A 22,738-nucleotide genomic window follows, 5' to 3' on the forward strand; every position below is an offset into this window, starting at 1 on the left:
AACTTTCTTCTCTAAACACTCAGAGAAGACAAAGAAATCACCCTCTAACATTAGACAGTGACGTATCTCCTTTGTGCAAGAAAGCCCCAAACCACCACACCCGGCAAAGATGTCCATAACATGGTCGTACTCATATGTGAATGTTTCTAGCAGCCAACTGTGTTAAACATAATAATCAAAGTTTAACGACAAGAGATTGCATAGAACTATCATGATGTGTGTCCTGATTCACAAGAGTTCATGGCTAGAAAGTTACCTGTAAAAAGTCTCAGTACGCACAGCTCCCCCTCGAATCAAATCTCCAGATAAACTTGTATAATCATTACATGAACGAGGAGGAGACTCTGTGAGGTAGCTTCTTGAGGCCGGAAAGAACTCAGGAGAAACATCCTCCCCAGCCTTTCTATCATAATGAGGTGTAATGCTTTGAGCATTCTTACGATAAAATAGACCAAGAGTGAGATCCATCACCTGTGAAAGGAGAGAAAAAATCACTTAATAAGAAGAACTCTAAATTCATACGCAAGCTTTAGATAGAGAAGGCAACCTCACCTGCTCACCAGTCTCTGGGTGTAAATATCCCCCATCACACATCAAAGTCCACGAGCGATGGAGCTGCAAACTAAATCTATTAGCTTGCATGACAAGATCTCCCAAATGTTGTGCAAGAGACAAAGTCACCAAGAAACCCTCGTCTGCCAAGTGAACATCAACAATCTCCATGACACCAGTTGCCAAGGCAGTGGAAAAGTGGTTCCACTCAGGAACAACTTTTACATTACCTACACAAGCAAGTTAAAATGAAAAATTACATCATAACATATATGCATTCTATAACGAGCACGAAGCCTCCCAAATGACATAAAAAAAGTTCACCTATAGTGTGATTGTGAATACCATCAACTAACATGGACGTAGGGAAGTCTGCAAAGATCAATCTTGCCACATATTGGGAGATTTCCCCCTTCAATGCATACTCGCGCCCATCATAGATTGGTGTTTTCTTGAACCACATTTCAATACTAACACAAAACAAATGATTATGATAAGAGTACATTATGGTAATATAACTTTTTAGAGAAATATGTAAGTCTTACCTATGCCATGCTAGGTCATCAATTGCTTCCACATCCAATAACAAAGCATCCACACATGTAATAAACTCCTCTCCTAAACATGAAAATGCAATTTTCAATTGCTTAGAATCTCAAAGAATGCTTAGAAAACCATAGGACATGTCAATAGTTAACGCAAGTAATAATTAATTAGAGTAATAAAAAGCAAATAAACAAGCAAAGAACGTCTACATGTGGTACGTTTTGTTGGCATCCGCTCATTTAGAGAACGACTCATAATAGTCTCGGAGAAGCAAGACTTTGATGCTAAGGTGGATCTTTTTGGTAGAAGAGAAGTTGGAAAGCTCTCCTCCTCAACATCAACATCTACAGGCACACATTGGGGGGGGTTTTCTATACTTTTTTTACCTTTTCTTGCACGTGAGGGTGGCTTGGTGGATGGCTCAATGTATGTAGCTTGGGGTGAGATTACACCGTCATTAGAGATGGGACTCTCTTCCAAAAAACCTTTCCATACAAAAGTTCACAAAAAAAAAAGATCAACGAAATTCTATTTTAACTAAAATATAGTACTTCATACAAGAGATTGTAGTTCACTTATGAGCATGAATCTCTTGCTCGCTCTTTGGGATAACACCTAGGGGATACTCCAACCACCATGGACAGTGAGAGCACTCCCAAGGTGTAATACCCTTTTCCAAGAGTGTTGACGAGAACATAGTATTCTCGTCCTCTTTATCTAACCATTCTTGTACATCCTCTGGCATAGACTCTATCATCTTTAGCCGCATACAATTCAATAGCCATCTAAATGAAAATTCAATATAAAAATGAGACAATAAAATACATCATCATGAAACGAAATTAGTATTCAAGAAATCCAATACCTGTACACAAGACGGTTGCTTGCATGCATCACTTCGGGTAAAGAGACATAATCTGAAGCACTCTTCATGTTTGCCATAACATGAGTATAAGCCAATGAAACATGTGTCTTCCTAGATGCCTTAAAGAAGGCCTCAAATGTTTTTGGCAACAAAGGACCCTCCACCTCAAACTTAGCAATAATAATTGTAGCTTCACCAAACATTCCCTGCCAATAGGTCTCTTGCCTCATGTAAGCTCTAAGTTTCTTATAGTCTGCAAAATGACCTCCTTTGGAGTCCTTAACTTTGGTCAAAATCATCATGTGAAGAAGTTATTTGCGTCTATTGAATTACAACCGTTGATCCAAAAATTAATGTTACTAATTACATTGCACATAAAAATAATAAATCAAAGTTTAAGATGAAATAAAACATACCTCTCTATTGTGATCTTTGCGGCGCACAAGCTGTATAATTTATCACGAGTGATCCCTACCATTGTTTTGTCATGGCAATCCTTGTCAAATAGCATAGTAAAAAACTCTTCACCATGTGCAGGATTTGCAATAGAAAGGTACTTATATCCGCTATCCCTCATTTTTTCTTCTTCCTTCTTTAAAGCTTCATTCATCTTCTTTTTTAAATCCTCCCCAAGAAGACCTAAAGTTCTAAGCCTTCTCTTTTCATCAGCCAAAAAGGACTCCCATCTCCCCTTCAAAGCAAAACAATTATTTGGCAATGTTTTCATGAGCCATTAGCAACACAACACAAACAAATCCATGACTGCACATAAGCTTCCCATGCAAGAATTCAAGGTATATTTCAAACCATCACTCCCTCCATATCTTGCCACCGCCGCAAAAGCTTCCCACATGGGAATTCAAGGCATATTTCAAGTCAAAATTCATCCATAACTTGCCACCTATGCAAAGGCTTCCCACATGAGAATTCAAGGAATATTTCAAGCCAAAATTCACCCATAACTTGCCACCTCTGCAAAGGCTTCCCACATGGGAATTCAAGGCATATTTCAAGCCAAAATTCACCCATAACTTGCCAGCTCTGCAAAGGCTTCCCACATGGGAATTCAAGGCATATTTCAAGCCAAAATGCCATCCATAACTTGCTACCTCTGCAAAGGCTTCCCACATGGGAATTCAAAGCATATTTCAAGACAAAATTCCATCCATAACTTGCCACCTCTGCATAGGCTTCCCATGTGGGAATTTAGGGCATTATACAAATCGTAACCCAATCCATAATTTGAATAGACTTCCCACATGAAAATTAAAGGCTTATTTGAAAACATGGAGTCATGCATATCTTGTAACCTTCAACTAAGGCACCTTCAAAGTAAAGTAGTTGAAGACATACTCATTCTCAAAGTACTTGCAATTTAAATTTTTTAAAGAAATGTATTTATTATCCCAAACAAGTTGAGCATCATGACATACCTTCCAAACAAGCTGAGCAATCAAAATGCATGGCGTTGAGTACCATGGCACAATCCCTTGGTTATGTCTTGCCTCCAATTTAAGCTCAACCTCCATCCAAGATCTCTGCTCAGGAGTGAGATATTCCATTATGCTCGACTTATTTGCTATACCAAACTTCTGAAACATAAATACTTCATGTGCCAAGTTGGGTGGAGCTGTAGCCCGCGAGATTCTAAAAGCAAGAGTTGAAGGATAATCAAATGAAAAAGCACATTACAACCAGAGAATTGAACAACAATAATCCATATAATTCTTACTCGTTTGTTGTATCAAGACTCAAAATCAACTCTGCTTCCTTCTTTTTATCTATCTCAATAAATTCACAACGAACTTGCACATGATATTTTCATCCTCAGAGTGCTCTACAAAAGAAACATCATCCAAAATAAAATTTCAAGTGCAACAATGTATATTCAAACTCAAACACAAGAGAACAGAAGCACTTGCCTTCTTCAATTCGTCGCATCCAAGTTTTTAACCTGTGGTTACCATCCCACACAAAAAACAATTTGCCTCAAAGATCTACCCAATCACCCACAAGATTCTTTTCAAATTCTACATTGAGTCTTTGCCATATTGGATCCCACTTCTCAATCGTGTCCTCTGTCAAATGTTTTGTTTCTCCATGTCGTCCTTTAAGTGAAACAATAAAAGAACCCATTGAAGAGACATAGCCAACCCTATCAAACGTGGATGTCAACCAAGGTGCATCCGAAATTGCACATCGAACAGCATCTCTAGCTATTAATCTACATAAGGGAACAAAAGGGGGTTCTGAATTTCTTTTGATATGAAATTGACTTATGACTTCATTCATCAACCCTAGAGACACATTCTCCCCAAAAACCCTGTCATGCTTTGAAAAGTCATCTTCTTCATCCTGGTTATTGTTCTTTGTGTGAGTAGTTTGTGGAGTGGGAGCAAAAGATGGACCAACAGTATTTGGAGTGATAGCAGCGCTGTAGAAGCTCCATCTATAGACCTGTCCAAGGACCACGCTTCATCATCAGCATACACACATTGATTTCTTCTTTTCACAGACTTCTTTGGCGGACTCATTGGTAGAATCCTTGAGGAACCATCCTCAAGTGTAACTTGCCTTCCTTGAACAGTCCCAGACCGTAGAGTCATACCCCCTGAACATTTCGCTTCTCGTTTTCTCATGGAGCGTTTAGGAGCCATGGTAAATATATTAAATCTCTATAAAGAAAATAAATAACATAATCAAAACTTTGTTTACAATTACTAACTCTCTCTTAAAATACTGCAAGTGCAAAAAAACCATAACAAATATATAAATACCAAAGGACAAAGAAGAAGAAGAAAAGCTTGACCTTCTGCTAAAAAATGAACATAAGATAAATACCTGATAAAAATGATCCTTCAAGATGGTTTCAAGTCATAAAAATTGCACGTCAAAACCTGTCAAAACCAATAACCAAATAGCAACATGTCAAAACCAATAACTAGCACCAAAATTTTCTCAGTGGAACAATTCTCCATTAAGATTTTGAAGTGGACTTGAGGTACCGTATACTCATATACATACCTTGAGAAACATCAAAAGACACTAATTTGTTTTGGCCTCCAATAACTTGCAACTAAGCATGCCATGATTTTGAGTAATGGAACGACTTTGCTAATCACCTCTTAATTATGGATTAAGTGGCTTGCAGTGCTCTTGTGGCTTAATGATTAAGCATACATTGGCCATGGCAATGGCATGATTTGAACCCTTAATCAAAGCTTGTGCTCAAACGGCATTGCACTGCCAGAGTAAATTTTCCTTGACATTTTTATTTTAAGCAAAGTAGAGGGGGCATACGTCCTATAACCAACGCTCAAAGCTTACAGGTGACAAATGGACGGCCAAAGTTGACAGAAATTTGAGTTTGTTGATGACAAATATATACCTAGATTGCCAAAATCCAAGAAAATTAGAGAGCAGCAGGGTGGTAGAGAGTGGAGCTTGCATGGTACTATGTGGTTCTTGAGATGGATTACTATTAAAAGTTACTGTATTTCTAAGGGCCGAGTGTATATGGAAGTTATAAATAGCTTCATAATAGGACTTAACTTTAGGCTAAATGGGTTTGGATTATTAGAACATGAAGTGCAAGTTAGAATCCCAACCATAAGTTGGTGTAGTGGGTAGGCCGGGTGGGAGGTTCTTTTTGGTTTTCCTTTGCAATATTCCAAAGGGTAAGGAGGAGGCATCAAGGTTGTAAATATATTTTAGGTTTGAAATTGCAACAAGCTGGTGTTGCTGCTGGCTTGGTGAAGTAGCTACTCACTGTTGAGAGTCGAGGGCGCACTGGCACATGCGGTGATAAGGCCGATGGTACATGGTACACACTAGTGCATCTTTTATCCCTCGTAAATTCGGCACTACTGATTACAACGCTAAGAGGCGACACAAGCTCAAAGAAACAAGAGAGACCATCCATGAATGTGTCTGCATGTGCAATACTCAATTGTGTAGCACATCTACATCAAAAGAAATGGCTTGCTACATGTGTGTAGCGCTTATTGTCAAAACACTTACCTCCGTGCTCTCGTGAATAATGCATTGCATGTTGGAAATTTTGTGAGTTATGCAAATTGAAAAGTTATCTCCTTCATAGAGTTCGTAAGTGCAACCGTCCACATTGGGAGCAGCTTTTTGCAGTTGGTCTGTCGGGGCAATAAGGACAATATGTGGGAGGCGGAGTGGAGGTTGTGGCAAATGCTAAGCCAAAGGATCGGTCACACGAGTAGCTACAAGTCTTGCATGGCGACCTTCACTTGACAGTAAGCAAGAGATAAGCCATGAATGACCAGAATGGATGGAGACAAAGCCAACTTATAGCATAACTTGTGCTCATTATTGAAGGATTGAGCTCGCTTGAAAGGAAACCAACACAAGAAGTTTTGAACAAATTATCACAATAATTCACACATTGTGGCTTACCTCAACATCATGAGCTTCTATGAGGTCTGGGATCTGAATTCATTATGTTTGCTGTGTTTTTTTGGGTGCAAGGCGGCCACATGTGCAGATAATTTTTTCCTGATCCGAAGACCTACAGCCTCAACTTTGCCCCATCCCAAACTATGGTGCATTTCAGTGGTGTCTAAAAGCTACTCCCACGTGCGGACGGTGCTTGGGGGATGATACATCCCAAACTACTCCCACCTGCACTTGGGTATTCTAAAACCAGTTCACCATGTACAAGGCACACCACGCCACGCCAGGGAATCTCCAGCATCTGCCGTCTTCAAAGCCAGAACAGTGCAGCAAATGGAAACGGTAAACGGAACCTACAACGTTCACCTGAGCTCGCGTAAACTGCAGCAGCGTTCTCCTGCACGATACTGAACCTCTGGCTATGGGTCTGACGACGACGACGTAGGGTCTGACGATGACGACGCAGACGATGCAGGGTCTGACGATGCAGGTCTGATGATGACAACCCAGATGCAGGTCCGATGCAGGTCTGATGACGACGACGCAGGTGTACAAGCACGCTATCTGTCCGCGCGCGCGCAGACGGACAACGAGCTCGCACCGGAGAGGGTGAAGTTTCACAAACCAAGCAGAGCTTGGGCAGAACACAGTCAAAATGCTTCTTACCTCTCTTCCTCCATCTCTCCCTCCACGCCTTCTCCCCACTCATTGAGCACGCTATCCGTCTGCGCGCGCGCAGACGGATAGCGTGCTCAATGAGTGGGGAGAAGGCGTGGAGGGAGAGATGGAGGAAGAGAGCAAAAATGGGATGTACCTGGTCTGCTCGTTGCTCTGCTTCGCCATTTTTTCGACAGATAAGAAGCTTTGTAAAGTTAAGGGTTATTTATAATTTTAGGGTTTTAAAACTTGAGGATCTTCTTAATTTGAGAAAAAATTACCAAAATACCCTTCTAATTTGTGCAAATTCCAAAAATACCTCTCAAATTTCAAAATTTCCCAAAATACGCTTGCTCACGATTTTCTATCTTTATTAATTTTTGACAATCGAGATCCGATTTTTAGTGCTCACCTCCCAAAAAAAAAGAATTATGTCTAAAAATAATGACTCAATTCATCTCCAAAGCGTAAATAACCAGCTTGAATTTTAGTTTTGTACAATCGGTCTTCTTATGAAAAGCTACAATTTTTTTAATCTTTGGATAAATTTACTCTCACAAACAGGGGTATTTTGAGAATTATGAAAAATTTGAAGGATATTTTTGGATATTCCACAAATTAGAGAGGTATTTTGGTAATTTCTCATTAATTTTATTATCAAATTTTAGATGGTCAAAAAAACCTTGGTTTTTGTGAAATTTAGTGGATTTTTTTCATAATACCTACGAAACTTATCCAAAAAAAACCTCTTGGTTTTTGTGTTTATATTCTTGAAAATAGGTGTATTTTGTGGAATGATCTGCATGTCTAATGATTGCGAGTCTCTTTTACCTCGTAAATATATGATTTTTACCTAACGTTATGATTGGAGAGAGGATATTAAATTATGATTGTAGCCGTCGGTATTATTTAAAAATCAACCATGAGAGAATATTAAATTATGATTGTAGCCGTCGTCATTTATGACGCGGCAGTCACTGATTCTGTGAAGAATATTACATTAGTAAAAATATATGCATTCTCTTTTAACATTATGTTTTATATTTTGGTAAGAAATTTGTATTAGGTCTAGACAAGCAGCTGCTTCCTTTGTCTTGCTATGGAGATGGATAGAGTAACTATCTCTTGGACACTTGGAAAAGAGACTCACACTAGAGAAGTAGAGCTTCGACACAACAAACTCTTGCTCAGCAGATATTATCTTCAGTGTCTTCTTCCTCCAACCTACAAATTTACATGTTTGAAAGCAATAGTTTACATCGGGTTGGAAAAAATGTATATCGAAACCCCTTCAGAGTGGGATATTGATGAAAATGAGCACTTTTTACTAGACTCTACTCTCTCTTCTGAGTATCTCATTGAACATTCTAGTGATATGCTCTATATTACAGATAGTGGCGAGAGTGATTTTGGTGCTAAGCCAGGCATAACAAGCATGAACAACAGTCCATGTGCAAAAGAATATTGTTTTGAGATAAAAAATCCACCAATGCAAGAGGAAACAAAGCCTGTTGATAAAAAACAAAGACTGGACTCCAGTGATGATGACGTGCATGATTTGACAAAAAACTCCAGTATCCCTTGGATTTTAGGTAGCAAAACATGTTTCAGACTACAACATCTGATAAACAATAGTAAGCAAATCAAATAGGTGACTGAACTTCCACAAGTTTATGATGGTGACATTTCCTTTGAGCTACCCCCCGTTGAAGAAGGTTGTAAGAGGATGGAAGGGATGGAGAAAAAATTTGATGGTCATCTTTGGACTAGGCCGCATAAAACTAACATGTCCATAAATTGTACTGTTAGGCTTAGTTATTGCTTGGGCTCATTAGTTTGTCATAGAGTTCTTTGCCCGTATTATTTGAACAACACCAAGCTCAATGTATCCTTCTTTCATGGTTACTTGGATAAGCAAGTAAGCAAAGGGCTTCTATGTGAAGACGAAAACCTACGTATCACTTGTCATTATTGCAAAAAAGTTGTTTTCTGTGAGAGTCCTTGTTCTTGTAAAGTGTACTACATTTTGCCCTCAGATCCAAAGCTTACAAGAATGATGATTCACATAGGTCATCACTTGCATGAAGTTCAAGCAGGTACGTCAAGAGCCACAATAGAGAGAATACAGAAGATGGTTGCAAGTGTCTTGAAGGTGGATAGAAGCAGTGGACCAAGAAGAGTTCAGATGATTGTCGCCAAACAATTATTGGTTGACGCTAGTGTTGGTTCAGATGAACTAAAAATGGGGGGGTCAGAGCTCTCAAATATATTGGAAGAAATGATTCCACTGGTTCAGAATCAAAGGTAAAACATTTGACATTTAGATTTTTCAGTGCAATAAGGTTATTTCAATTTTTGACTTGTTTTGTATAGATTTAAGGTAATGGTAGCTACTGAGAAAGGACAACAATACTCGATTGTTGGGGATGGGTTTGACCACATCATGGTTTTGAAGAAAAAATGTCACTTTCCTTACTTTCATGGGAGTCGTTTCCCTGGACAAGGTGGCCCAAATGATAAGTGCTACATCTTTAAGATGTCAACAAAAGGTCCAGGGTCTGGTATAGACCTTGTCAATCGCATGCGTCGAGGAGGAAATGGAGATTTGAGTGCTTCTTGGGTGCATTTTGATCACACACACAGAATAGATGGATGGGCAACTATGTCATGCTCTGTCTATGATGCAAGGTAATTTTTTAATGGTTTGCAGCATTTTGTCATTGCATCATTTGCATACTTGTTGTGGCTCTGATTTGTTATTTTCTTTAGTTTGAATGGATTGATGGTTATAGAGGTTTGTGACACCAAAGAGGAGGATACAGAAACACAAGTCTTGTTTTGGAGATCTCTTAATGATGTTTTGGCTCAAGAAGGTTATCCATCAGCAGACTTTGCAGGCTTTATGGCTGATGAGGCTGGAGCAAATTGGGCTGCCGTGCGTACAATTTTCAATGGAGGGCCAAATAACATCATGATTGGAAGGGAAAGGTCCTGTCTCTTCCATTGGGAGCAAAGTCTACAGAAACATACTAAAAAATATATAGCCAAAGAAAAGTTTAGTATCCACAAAGACATGTGTGAGACTTGGCGCAAATCAAGGACAATGGGTTTGGCAATGAAGCAAGCAGAAGCAATTAGAAGATGGTGGTCAAATAATGTTGCAAGCGAGGATATCAAGTCACTGGAGAAATGGTTCAAGTGGTGGGAGACAAGGATATCTCATTGGGGTAGCCTACACAATGAAGTATGATACAATGATGAGCCTAACTTTGACCTTCTCTATTTTTTGTTTCACTGATTCAAAGTTTTGTGTTGGTGGAATGCAGATATCTATGAGTCCTTGGGAAAAAGCTCAAATTCCTAGTACCAATTTGTCAGAGACCATTCATGCATCTTGGCTTGCTGGTGAAGGGGGTAGCAAAAAAATTTCCTTGTATGATGCATGTGTCACTGATGTCATCAATGCTTACATTCAATGCACAAAGCAACATGGCTATCTGACTGGTAGATACATAGGGATTGGTCCGGATATGCAAACGTATCTAGAGAGATCAAGAAATAAAGAGAAAACTCTCAGCCCACTTGCACTGGCACATGCTCTCCAAGGAGCAGTCGCAGGCACACCATTTTATGGGCAACCTTTATTGCATGGAGACAAGGAAACCGTGCAAAGAAAGAAGGCAAGAGGGTTTGCAGAAACAGCTTCTCATAAGCCTGGTTATGTGATGGAGTCTAGACAACGAAAAGAGCACGGACGACCACGAAATATTTTGTTTGATACGGACATGAAGAAAGAGGGACATAAATTTGATGTGAATGCAGATTCCACAGATGAGGAGATTCATGCAGATAATGACATAAGAGATGACACCGCACCCTCTATTAGTGAATATGCTATATGTGATTTTGAGATTGCTGTGCCAAGGGGTCATTGGGCAATCAGACGAATGCCTCAAAATGTCTCTCGTAAGTGCTTTGGTGTGCTTGAAGGGAGAAGATGTGAGAATGTCAAGCAAAGTAGGTCTCCAGGACTTGTGGCCCCATGCTTTTGGGGAGAGAGAACTTACAAAGACCAGAGGCAACACCAATGGATGTGGTTTTGTGGCCATGATGTGCAGCACACTGAAGTTGTGGCCAAACAAGTATTGTCACCACCGGAAAGGCCAACAACTTGGCTAGTAGAGAGTGGAACAAGTGTATCAAAGGAGGAGTATGCTGGTTTGCTAGGGGTAGGTTTTTTTATTAGAGCTCCTTCTCCAAAGGTTTTCAAGAAAGGGGAGACAATGGGAAGCTCTAGCAAGCGTAGTAAAAAATGGAGGTCCGGTGTCTCTAAGGAGGCAAATAAGCGCATGGAAATAGGAGCATGTATGGAAGCTTGTTTTGTACAAGAGATAATTATGGTGCCTGATCGTCATGCCGTGTTCAAGATATTAACGCAAGATGTATATGATGTGCATGTGGCTATGGAGCCCTATTGTACATGCCCTGATTTTCAAGGACGAGAGAGAGCAACAAAATCTTACATAGCTTGTAAGCATTTATACTTTGTCTACACACAGATTCTTGGGTTGGATGGTAAGCAACATATGATTATACATCAACCAACACTACGTGAAAGAGATCTCACTTTCATCTTGAATTAGCCCCGACGGTATACGCCTTCAAAGAAGTAGAGAAGATAGAAATGCCCAGTAGTTTGCACAATTTGTTTTGACATTTTGGTGGGAGATCGTACACTTTGTGAGGCTCCATTTTGGAATTTCCCAGTAAAACAATCTCCTCGATGGCATGCTTTTTGCCTTGTTCTATTTGGGACCCTAAATATTATTGCTTTTGGTGAATCTTTATCTGAAATGATGGTAGTGCTTGTAGCATGTGCAAAATTGTTTTGAGTATTTAACTTTGACATGTGCAAAAATAGTACTATTTTGGTTGTAGCCTTGTAGGTTTCTCTACAAGAATGACATACATAGAAGTTCTTGTTGGGTTGTACTTTTTTTTTTATACACTAATGCTGTTGTTCTGAAGGGATTGTACATGTATCAAACTTACAAAGATAGATAAAACTTAGAAACATCTAAGTGAACACTCTAGTTTGAGCATGCAACTTAGGAAGACCTAAACTATGTGAGAAAGCTCCAAATGAAAAGCTTTCAAAAAATTGACACTCGTACTGCCTCAAGTACCACCAATGCTTAGGTACTCAACAAAAAAATTACCAAGACGAGTAGGGATTAAAAGGTTTTGGGCCAACAATCACCTCTACCAGAAGCAAGACCAATAGGCGTCAGGTATGCACCCACTATGTAGAGGAATCGGAGGAGCAAGCCTTAGTGCTTGTGCCTGCATATTACAAAGGGCCAAGTGGATATATGGCTAGTCCAACATATTATCCACCCGAAGAGCTGAAAGCACTAGAACCTTGTAGCAGGATTGGAAATGTTGGACCACCAATGACAACTCACTTTCGAACAAACGTACATTGTTGTTCATAGCCAATGGTGGCTTAGCAGAACAAAGGCCCTCCTATCAACAGAGAGCGGCTCCAAGAGCACCTTGACAACCATTAGGACCTTGCTACAAGTGTTGTGGTGACCATTTGATGAAAGATTGTCCTCATACGGAGATCATTAGAGTGAATGTATACCGTGCAGATTGTGGCATTACTGATTTGATTAATGGTTGTCCTAAAAAATCAAAGAAAATAGTGAAAAAAACGTTGAACATGCTAGAGATGATCCAGTCAAGTAGTGGTCCTAAAAACAAAACGGTGATACCTATACAGGTTGTCACAAGGGCGCAAGATCAAAAAGCAATGGATGAACCAATAATTGGGGAATGAAGAACAGCTGCACCCAATCTTGAATGGAGAAATCATCGCAATGCTTGGAAGGCTAGGAAAGCACGCATGAAAGATAGGAAGGAACGAGAACAAACTTCCTTAGCAGAAGAGCTAAAACAAACCAAGGAAAAACTGAGAAAACTAGAAGGTGAAGTAAGCAAAGGAAAGGAGATCCCTGAGGCAGAGTCAAAGAAAAATGGGGAACCAAAAGGTGCAAACTCAGGATGATGTATACTAGTTGAGAGAGTGAATGAACCTCTAGATGCAATTCTGGAAGCATATGAGGCATGGCTTAAAAATAACTAGACCCAAGACAAAAGATGGATGACGTACCCATACACCTTGGGGAGGTCACTTAATAATTATGTGACTATCATGTGAGTGCAACAGAAGGGGTTTTTAAATTTTATTTTTTCTCACATTTTCACATATAAAAGGGTGCAGTTAAAATGGAATTGGGAAAAAAATTTATAGATTGAATAGAAAAATGGTTTATTTTATTTGTTAAAAATTCATAGATAAGAAGTTTTAGAAATAGCCCTTGAGCGCACGTGATATACACAATTTATACATAGTGACCCCCCCGAGCCATACACTGAGCTTGAAAAGCAACGGCTGGAGATGTGTCAAAAGATGATCCAAACCGCCCAAGCTTTGTTAGAACCACCAAAAAGAAAACCAAAGGGATGGAAAGAGATTCCAGCTCCAACACTAGTGGTTTCACCAAGACAGGAGCCCGAAAGGGTAGCGGAGATTCCCACAAATGAGTTAGAACCCTTTAAGTTAATCAAACACCCAAGGGTAGTGATGAATACCATAGATTAGGCATCTAAGGATTTCCATCCTATCATACCTGAGGCCTACAGAGAAGATGTGGGATTAGACGAGCTTTGGAGACAAATACAAGAAGCAAACAAGGCAGATGAGTTGAGCCCGAGAGTTAACCAAACCAGTAAGGGGGGGGATGTCTTTCTTCCACCTATTGAGGATTTCGAGGAAGGATCTCAAGAAAACCTTTTCTCACATTGGGAGGATAGAGGATCTGTAAGATCTTTAGAGAGTCAACCTTAGTCTGTGAGAACCTTATCCTCTTACATGGGAGGATATGAAGCAAAGTCAGATGTGAAGGCGGTGCCATCACAAAGACTCTCTTTGGGAAAGGTGATGGACTCTAAAGGATTGATAGAAATATTGTCTACACCGGTGACTTGCACCATTACACTAGCTGGCTTCTTCAAATACAGCCAAACATGTGGGAAACAATTGGACAATGCTTAGAGAAGTTTGGAGTAAAAGACCCAACATCACAGATACACAAATGGATCAGGGAGTTCGAAAAGCCTCAGATTAACACGCAACCAGTACCCTTAAATAAGGTAGCAGAGTATTGTGAAGGCGTTTCCTATTGCGTTTCAAGAAATTATGACCATGGAAATTCTTAAAAGTGGGGTCGGTGTGTCCATTGCAACCAAAGAGATATGGAAAAAATGGGGACAACCTACCTTGAGAGCCACAAGGATGAAATTTCAATTAATAGATGAGTATATGGAGAGACCCTTAGGTCTTCTAGAGAAAGTGATTGTTACTTCTTGCGGCATTGAGTATGAGCATACCTTTGCTACAATGGATTTTGGCAAGAAGAACAACTACAACATAATACTTGGACGACCATTCATGCGAAAACTGATGATGGTCCAAGACTGGGGTTATGATCATATATACCTCAGGCACATGGAAACCACAATGCACATAAACCTTAAAGAACATAGTTACAAAGATGTGAACCGAACCCCGGTTTGAGGATTTTGATTCAGCTACATTGGTAGGATATGATCTTCTAGCTTGGTTAGGCAGGCCAAAGGAGATATGGATGTGCGGAACATCTCAATTTAGAAGTTTAAAACAAGAAGAGTTTATTCTGGAAAGGGCTATTGAAGATAAATAATACATTTTTGAACCCTTCCCTGAAGAAATTCTAGAACCATTAGAATGGATGCATATTCTAGCTACCCTAGGTGTGTGTGATATTTTGGATGGTCCCACGACAAAGTTCTGCAACAAAGATGGCTATGATGTGGTCCCATACTATATGGAGAGTGTGGTAACAGGGAAAGAGGAAGAAACAATCTCCAAACAACTGAAAAAAGACGAACCGGTGGAAATAGACAAAAGGGAGACCAAGTTTCATGGAGATTCTCTAGGGTCGGGAATTAAAAAACTTGAGACATCATAAAAAATATGAGAAAACAAACTTGAAAGTGTGAAACTGAAACAAAACCAAAGAAGATAAAAGAACCAACACTAGACATGCTAGGGGAAACTAAATGGACTAAAGTTGAGAGAAAGAAGAAATACAGAGAGCTCAAGAAAGCTCTAAAGGAAGTGTGGACAAACGAAATAGAGAGTGGTGAAGAAGAGGGTGAGCAAAATGATGACAAAATGAGTGTGCCGTCACACTATAGGAAATTCACTATCGAAGACAGACATGTAGTGATGACACAACCCATACGAGAGCGAAAGGACAAGAAGTCTTATGACGGGCCAAAAGATGCAAAGGTCATACAAAAACTTAAAGGGAGTAGATTCGACAATATGCCAACACACGATCCCATTAAAACCTGATGCAAAGCCTAGTTGATAGAGACCATACACGTACAATGATACGTTTGCTAAGCACATCAAGGAAGAGATTCAAGGAAGCGATTGATACACTAAAGGAAGTTGAATTCATCCCACGAGATAGAACACGCCGGCGGCTGTGTATCTCCAATTGTGGTGGTTCCCAAGAAGAATGGTAAAGTTTGAGTGTGTGTCAATCTAAAGAAGGTTAATGTAGCCACAATAAGGGATAATTATCCTTTACCTATCATTGACCATGTCCTAGAGCAAGTGGCAGGTAAGTAAGCATATTCCCTCTTAGATGAATTCTCTGGCTACAACCAGCTTGCAATCGCTCATGAAGATCAATATAAGACTGCATTTGCAATTGAGTGGGGTATATATGTATATAGGGTAATGTGATTTGGATTGACCAATGCCCCAACAACATTCCAGAGATTAATGGCTCATGCCTTTAAGGAGGAATACTTGAGGATATTCTTGGAGATCTACATGGATGATCTATGTGTACACTCTCTTTTGAGAAATCAACATTGAGAAGTGCAAAACTTAAAGGATTTTCCTTAATCCAGAAAAGTGTGTGTTTATGTTTAGACAAGGTAGAATCATGGGATATATTGTCTTAGAAAATGACATATCTACAGATTTGGACAAGATAAAGTAATTGTAGAAATGCCTAGACCAACCAACACAAAGCAAGTACAATGCTTTATGGGACACTGTGGTTACTAAAGGAGGTTTATACACATGTATGCAGTAATTGCCCAACCCCTGTATAGACTTATTGTAGTCTTTGTGCTGACAAATTATTGTGAGGAATCATTTGAAAAGTTAAAGAAAGCACTCATATCTGCTCTAGTATTGAAAGCACCAGAGTGGGAGAAGATATTTCATGTTCATATCGATGCTTTGGCATTTTCTATTGGATGCATCTTGGCTCAGCCAGGGGAAGGAAATATGGATTTCCCAGTTTGCTATGAAAGCAGTTAGCTTAATAGTGTTGAAAAGAACTACACTACCACTGAGAGGGAAGGGCTAGGGATGATATATGCTGTTAAGAAATTTTGGCATTATCTCCTTGCAAACTAGCTTGTGTTTTTCACTGATCATCAAGCCCTCTTATACCTTGTAAACAAACCATGCAATACCGAGCGCATTGTACGATGGTTTATCATATTGCTAGAGTTTGACTTTATAGTAGTGGTTAAAAAGAGGAAGACACATCTTCAAGCAGATCATCTGTCCAGATTGCCAAATGGAGAAGCTCTAGAAGGCATAGACGATGACATCCCTTCTGATGCATACCTTTTCAATGTCAAAATGGTACCCAAGTGGTCTCAAGATATAGTCAGTTTATTGTGCTATGGAGGAGAGTTCGATAGAATGGGACAGGAACTTAAACAACAAACAATTCAAAAATCAAGGTATTTCCAATTAATTGGCGGACGTTTGTATCATTTAGGCTTTGACAACATTTTACAATATGCATATGTCCAGAGGAGTACAATTGCTATCTTTTAGAAGCACATGTTCATGACTTAGAAATTCCTTGCTTGCAAATGAAAACATATTAGCGCTTGAAACAATTAGGAGTTTATTGGCCACATGTGTGTGATGATGTTCATGGGTATATTACTAATTGTGCTACATGCAGATCTACACCACCAATAGAACATGCAACGCTATTTCAGGTGACAATTGCACCTCAATGGATTAAACATATAATTGATTATCTAACAACGAGAACGTTTTTTGAAAATACCTCTAGAGCACATCAAAGAGATATAGAGATAGCAGCTCGAGGCTTCACAATGATTGAAAATCAGTTCTATAAGAGAGAAAAAGATAAGGATGCATAATATAGAAATGTGCGATGGACAATAGACCAACCTTAGTATGGACGGACACACCTTGAGTGCCTGCATTGATTCTGGCCCCACATCTTGAACAACCGTTAGAACACATGGTCCCTAGGGCCCAAAATGTTGTTCAAAAAACACCATTATCACCTCTAGTGCTAGGATCGCAACCCCTACATTCAAGAATCACTTTTGTAAATCAAGTGGATTGTGAGCCATCTATTGCTTGTGTAGATTGCGAGGATGAGTTAGACCCTAATATTGCCTACGGGATTGATGCACTTGAAGAAAGTCCACAATACTACATGAACGACTATTGGGAACAAGTCAAACCTGTTTATCAAATATAAATTTCATTGCCAAGAGACCACCTCTTCAAAACAATGCCACACTAATGCAAACCAAGAGACTACAAAAGAATGCCACACTAATGTAAACCAACCAAGTGAGTACAACTACAATGCCAATACTCATGTGTAATCAATGTGGCATAGATCATTTGATTGCCCAATGTCCTAATAATCCAAATGCGCCAAAGATCATGCCATTGAACTTAATTGAGGTTACCGAGGAGCCATCAAAAATGATGGGGAGAGATATGGCGGGTGATAGAGAGAGCAGGCCATGGTTGCTTGGAGATGACGAGTAGAGAGAGAGAGAGAGAGAGAGAGAGAGAGAGAGAGAGAGAGAGAGAGAGAGAGAGAGAGAGAGAGAGAGAGAGAGAGAGAGAGAGAGAGAGAGAGAGAGAGAATGATCGACAAGCTTTTTAAACAACACGCTATTGTATTGTGTAATTGATTGAAGAGCCTATTACATATATAGCTTGCCATGCAAAGTTGGCACGCAAAGTGAACTTTGAACTTAATTTGAAGAGCCTATTACATATATAGCTTGCCATGCAAAGTTGGCACGCAAAGTGAACTTTGAACTTAAATCTTATTTGCATGCCTTATGAGGCTTGTCACCCCATGGGCTTGGAAACCTAACTAGAAACCTAACAATCCCCCCCTCAAGCCCGAACTAGACAGCCCCTCTCATGATAGCTCGAGTTTTTGGTGTACTTGTCAACCGTGAGTTTTAGGTTCTCTCACAACCAAGGATTTCTGGTGTATCCATAACCTGGTGCTTTCGTAAGTAACCCCCCCTTGAATAGATAGGGTATAGGTAAAAATAGATTAGCTACCAACAAAAGGAGTTTTTGGTTCACTGCCAAACCTTGGGTTTAAGGTGTACCCAGTAACCTCACGAGAAGTGGGACAAAAATGGGCTGAGAACAAATAGGTCTTACCACTTATGTGTGACAGTGTCTAGAGCGCATATAATTTTGACACGATGACAACTGACAAGCATGACAATAATTGACATTTGATAAGCAAAAAACAAGGATTTTAACGGAAAATATGCTTCGATTGAAGACAAAACTGTAATAAAACTATGACATTGGAGAGGTAAAACTGTTGATTGTAGAAAAAACTGTAATAAAACTATGACACTGGAGAGGTAACAACAATTTTGAAGTATTTTACCACGTTGTTGAAGAAGATCTTTGTGTTCTTCATCACTTTGCCTCATTGCTAGCTGTATTCCAACCAGTGAACGGATAAATTTGGCATACATGTGTTTTTACTATTGTCGGGACTCATTCCCAACTGTCCTAAGATCCTCCAACCTTTTGACAAGTTCAATGATCACATCGGCTCTAAGCTCCTCCATCGGCTCATTACCCAATAAACCTGCTGGTGACTCCCTTTGTATTTGTTGAACCCTTTTCACCAAATCAACATGCATTTGCCTTCTTCCAGATGTCCATTGAATTTGATATTGTGTGTATTTTATTGAGAACAGCGCAAGAAAGGAGCTTCGGAAGAGAGTAAGGGTTGAGCTACTTTAAACAAGTGTGTGAAAAGCTACAAAATTAGCAAATTTCTACTGCAGATAAGCGGGCAACAGTGTCGATAAATATTTTTGCATGCAGTGAACACGTCGTCACCTCACCTGCACCGTCTATTGTAATTGATTTGAAGCCGTCAAGCTCACCAAGACTATCGCTTACTAGCAGCGTTTCAATACGCACAAGAATGTGTGCCTCTCGGGCTCTGCGCCTTGAGGTGTTATGCCCGCCATACCTATGGCCTGAGAATCGTAGGCTCTGATACTAGTTGATGGGGAGAGCTATGGCGGGTGATAGCGAGAGCAGGCCATGGTTTCTTGGAGGTGACAAGCAGAGAGAATAGGGAACGAGAGAGAGAGAGAGAGAGAGAGAGAGAGAGAGAGAGAGAGAGAGAGAGAGAGAGAGAGAGAGAGAGAGAGAGAGAGAGAGAGAGAGAGAGAGAGAGAGAGAGAGAGAGAGAGAGAGAGAGAGAATGATGGACAAGCTTTTTAAACAACACACTATTGTATTGTGTAATTGATTGAAGAGCCTATTACATATATAGCTTGCCATGCAAAGTTGGCATCCAAAGTCAACTTTGAACTTAATCTTATCTGCATGCCTTGAGGCTTGTTCCCACGGGCTTGGAAACCTAACTGGAAGCCTAACAACAAAGTACACTTGTGGTACCAATAAATATGTACTCACATGATTGATGCTCCAAAACCAAAATTATATTCTTGAAGGAAGAGACACAGCATCAATTGCCCAATCTCAGAAGAAGAAGAAAACACGAAGGAAGAGATTGCAAAAAGCAGTGAAGTTAGACCCCAGTTCAAAGACCAACATAGGGACTGGTGAGGACCGCGTGTATATGAACGACACTGAAGAGGATTTTGATTTGAAAGAGACCATGGAGACTAAAATGGTCACTAGAAAAGAAACAACCAAGAAAGATCATCATGAGCCACAATGGCCAGGACCCAAGGAACCCAAGAAGAAGATAGGAACTTACCCAAACCCTATGAGGAGATCAAGCGAGTCAAGCAATTAATGAGTTTGGTAGAAGAGACCCAAAGGGATCTAGAGCCAGCACCTAGGCAGATCCAGATTACAGGCATAGTGTTCCCTACGCGAAATCAACCCCACAAAGACCATAGACCACTAGCCATACCTAGTGTCATCCAAGAAGAAAGTCTCTTTAAGTAATTGGGAAGTGGACATACTCCCTTCTTGTTGGAGAGAATTTTTACAGAGGGATTACCTGACCTTATCGAAGAAATGGAGATCACATCTTCCCCATGTCAAGAGACTGAAGCCCAAAAAGTGCCATTAAATATTACCAAATTGATGGATGTCATGGCTTCAGAAGTTAGAACCACCATCATGTCTAAACTATATGGAGACCCTGAGCTATTATTAGCTCTTTGAGCTTTCTTCAATGGATAACTGAAAGTTGGGCTACCACAATTTGCACAATAGAGGAGGAACACTTAGATCCACAACCCAACCTAGATGAGAACTCTCTTGTTGAAATACCTGGTAACAAGTTGGGACAATACTTTGAAGGCAATGAATCCAATGCGACCATACCAATCACTACCAAGGGATTAACTGTGAAGGAAATCCTTGATGGTGGCACTGGGGTTAGCATTGTAACTAAAAATTATTGGGAATCTATGGGAAGACCTCACCTTGGGACTACAAACATAGTGGTAAAGATGGCCAATGGGACTATTGTTAAACCTAATGGGACTATTGTGTTATGGATTTTGGCTTAACCAATGCCCCTGCTACCTTCCAAAGATTGATAAACACTACTTTTAGGGAAGAGGGAGTGTTGCAAAGCTTTCTTGGATCACCTTTGTGTTTATTCTTCTTGGAAAAAACATCTATCATGTTTACAAAAAGTGTTTGAAAAGTGCAAATTGTATCGCATCTCATTAAACCCTTTCAAATGCCAATTTTGGATTTCCACAGATGAGAGAAAAATTAAAGCCATTTCCAATTTGCCACCACCTATAAACTATAACATAGTTCAAAGGTTCATGGACCATGTTGATTATTACCGGCGGTTTATTTTAAATTTTGTCGAGATAGCTATTGTACAATCTTCTTATTGAGTTCCACACGACCGCGGAGTGTGACCATGGCTACTACCTTCTTGACAACAACTTTGTTTTCTATGTGGATCATCAAGCGTTGTTGTATCTAGTATATAAACCTTGTTCCAAGGGAAGACTTATACGATGGTTATTAATGCCTATTGAGTTTGATTTTTACTGTTGTGGTGAAACCCGGTAAAAGACATGTCATGGCGGATCATTTGTTTCACATACCCAATGGTGAAGCCCCTACTGGAATCGATGATGAATTGTCTCTGGTACTTCCCTATTCCTAGTCGAGAGCATGCTGGAATGGAGTGAGAAGATTGTGAACTTTTTAGTTAATGGTTTTCCACCCAAAGAGCTTCGTAAGGATATAGCTCAAAAACTATTAAAGGAATGTGAACCTTATTCTCTAATTGCAGAAACTCTCTACAAGATAGGGAAGGACAATATTCTTAGATGCTGTGCTTGTGAGGATGAGTATTTATACATACTACAAGAAGCCCACATGGGTATAGACAGAGGAAATTTTTCAGGGGAACTAACTGATAGAAAGGTGTTGCAATCAGGCTATTGGTGGCCTACCTTATTCAAGGATGCATCAATTTTTGCAAAAGGGTGTAATGAATGCCAATGTTACAAGATCACACAACAAAAGGATAAGATGCCCTTACATCATATCAAAGTGACTCAACCATTTGAAAAATGGGGTTTAGACTTTGTAGGCCCAATTAGTACTGCAACTCGTAACACTCAATTTTGATATATTATTGTTGCTATTGACTATGTGACAAAGTGGGCGGAAGCCAAGGCGACACGCAAGGCTAATGCAATGTCAACTCCTAAGTTTCTCTTTGCAAACATTATTACATGATTTGGCTGTCCCCTGGAGATTGTAAGTGACAATGGTACTCATTTTATAAATGGAGTGATAAAGGAACTCACAAAAAACTTCATGATAACGCACCATAAGTTTACACCTTATTATCCACAAGAAAATGGCCAAGTTCAGAGCACCAACAAGACTTTAATTTCTATCTTGACCAAAACAGTGGAAGCTCATCGTACAGATTGGGATTTGAACCTGACATCAACTCTATGGGTTTATCGTTCTTGTTCTATCTTAACCAAAATAGTGGAAGCTCATCCCACACATTGGGATTTGAAGATGCCATCAGCTCTATGGGCTTACAACGTGGCTATTAATTGTACACCATTCAAGATGGTATATGGCCAAGAAGTAGTTATGCCATGGGAGTTTTTAATTCCTAGTCTGCGGGTAGCTTCACAAGAAGGTTGGGATGGTAACCCTTTAGTTGAGCGTTTATACATCCTTGAGAGGTTAGATGAAGAAAGACAATTGTCTGTGCAAAATGCACTTATGGAGAAAGAAATGGT

At 39.8% G+C, this 22,738-nt stretch overlaps 1 pseudogene; it reads right to left on the reverse strand.

Annotated features, from left to right (window-relative positions):
- Nucleotides 1-268: 268 nt before the first annotated feature.
- LOC147428550 (uncharacterized) lies at nucleotides 269-7,228 on the reverse strand (annotated as a pseudogene).
- Between the last annotated feature and the right edge of the window lie 15,510 nt (nucleotides 7,229-22,738).

The sequence above is a fragment of the Adiantum capillus-veneris genome, chromosome 23 (assembly GCF_014529385.1).
Source record: "Adiantum capillus-veneris isolate H3 chromosome 23, ASM1452938v2, whole genome shotgun sequence".
NCBI classification, from domain to species: Eukaryota; Viridiplantae; Streptophyta; class Polypodiopsida; order Polypodiales; family Pteridaceae; genus Adiantum; species Adiantum capillus-veneris.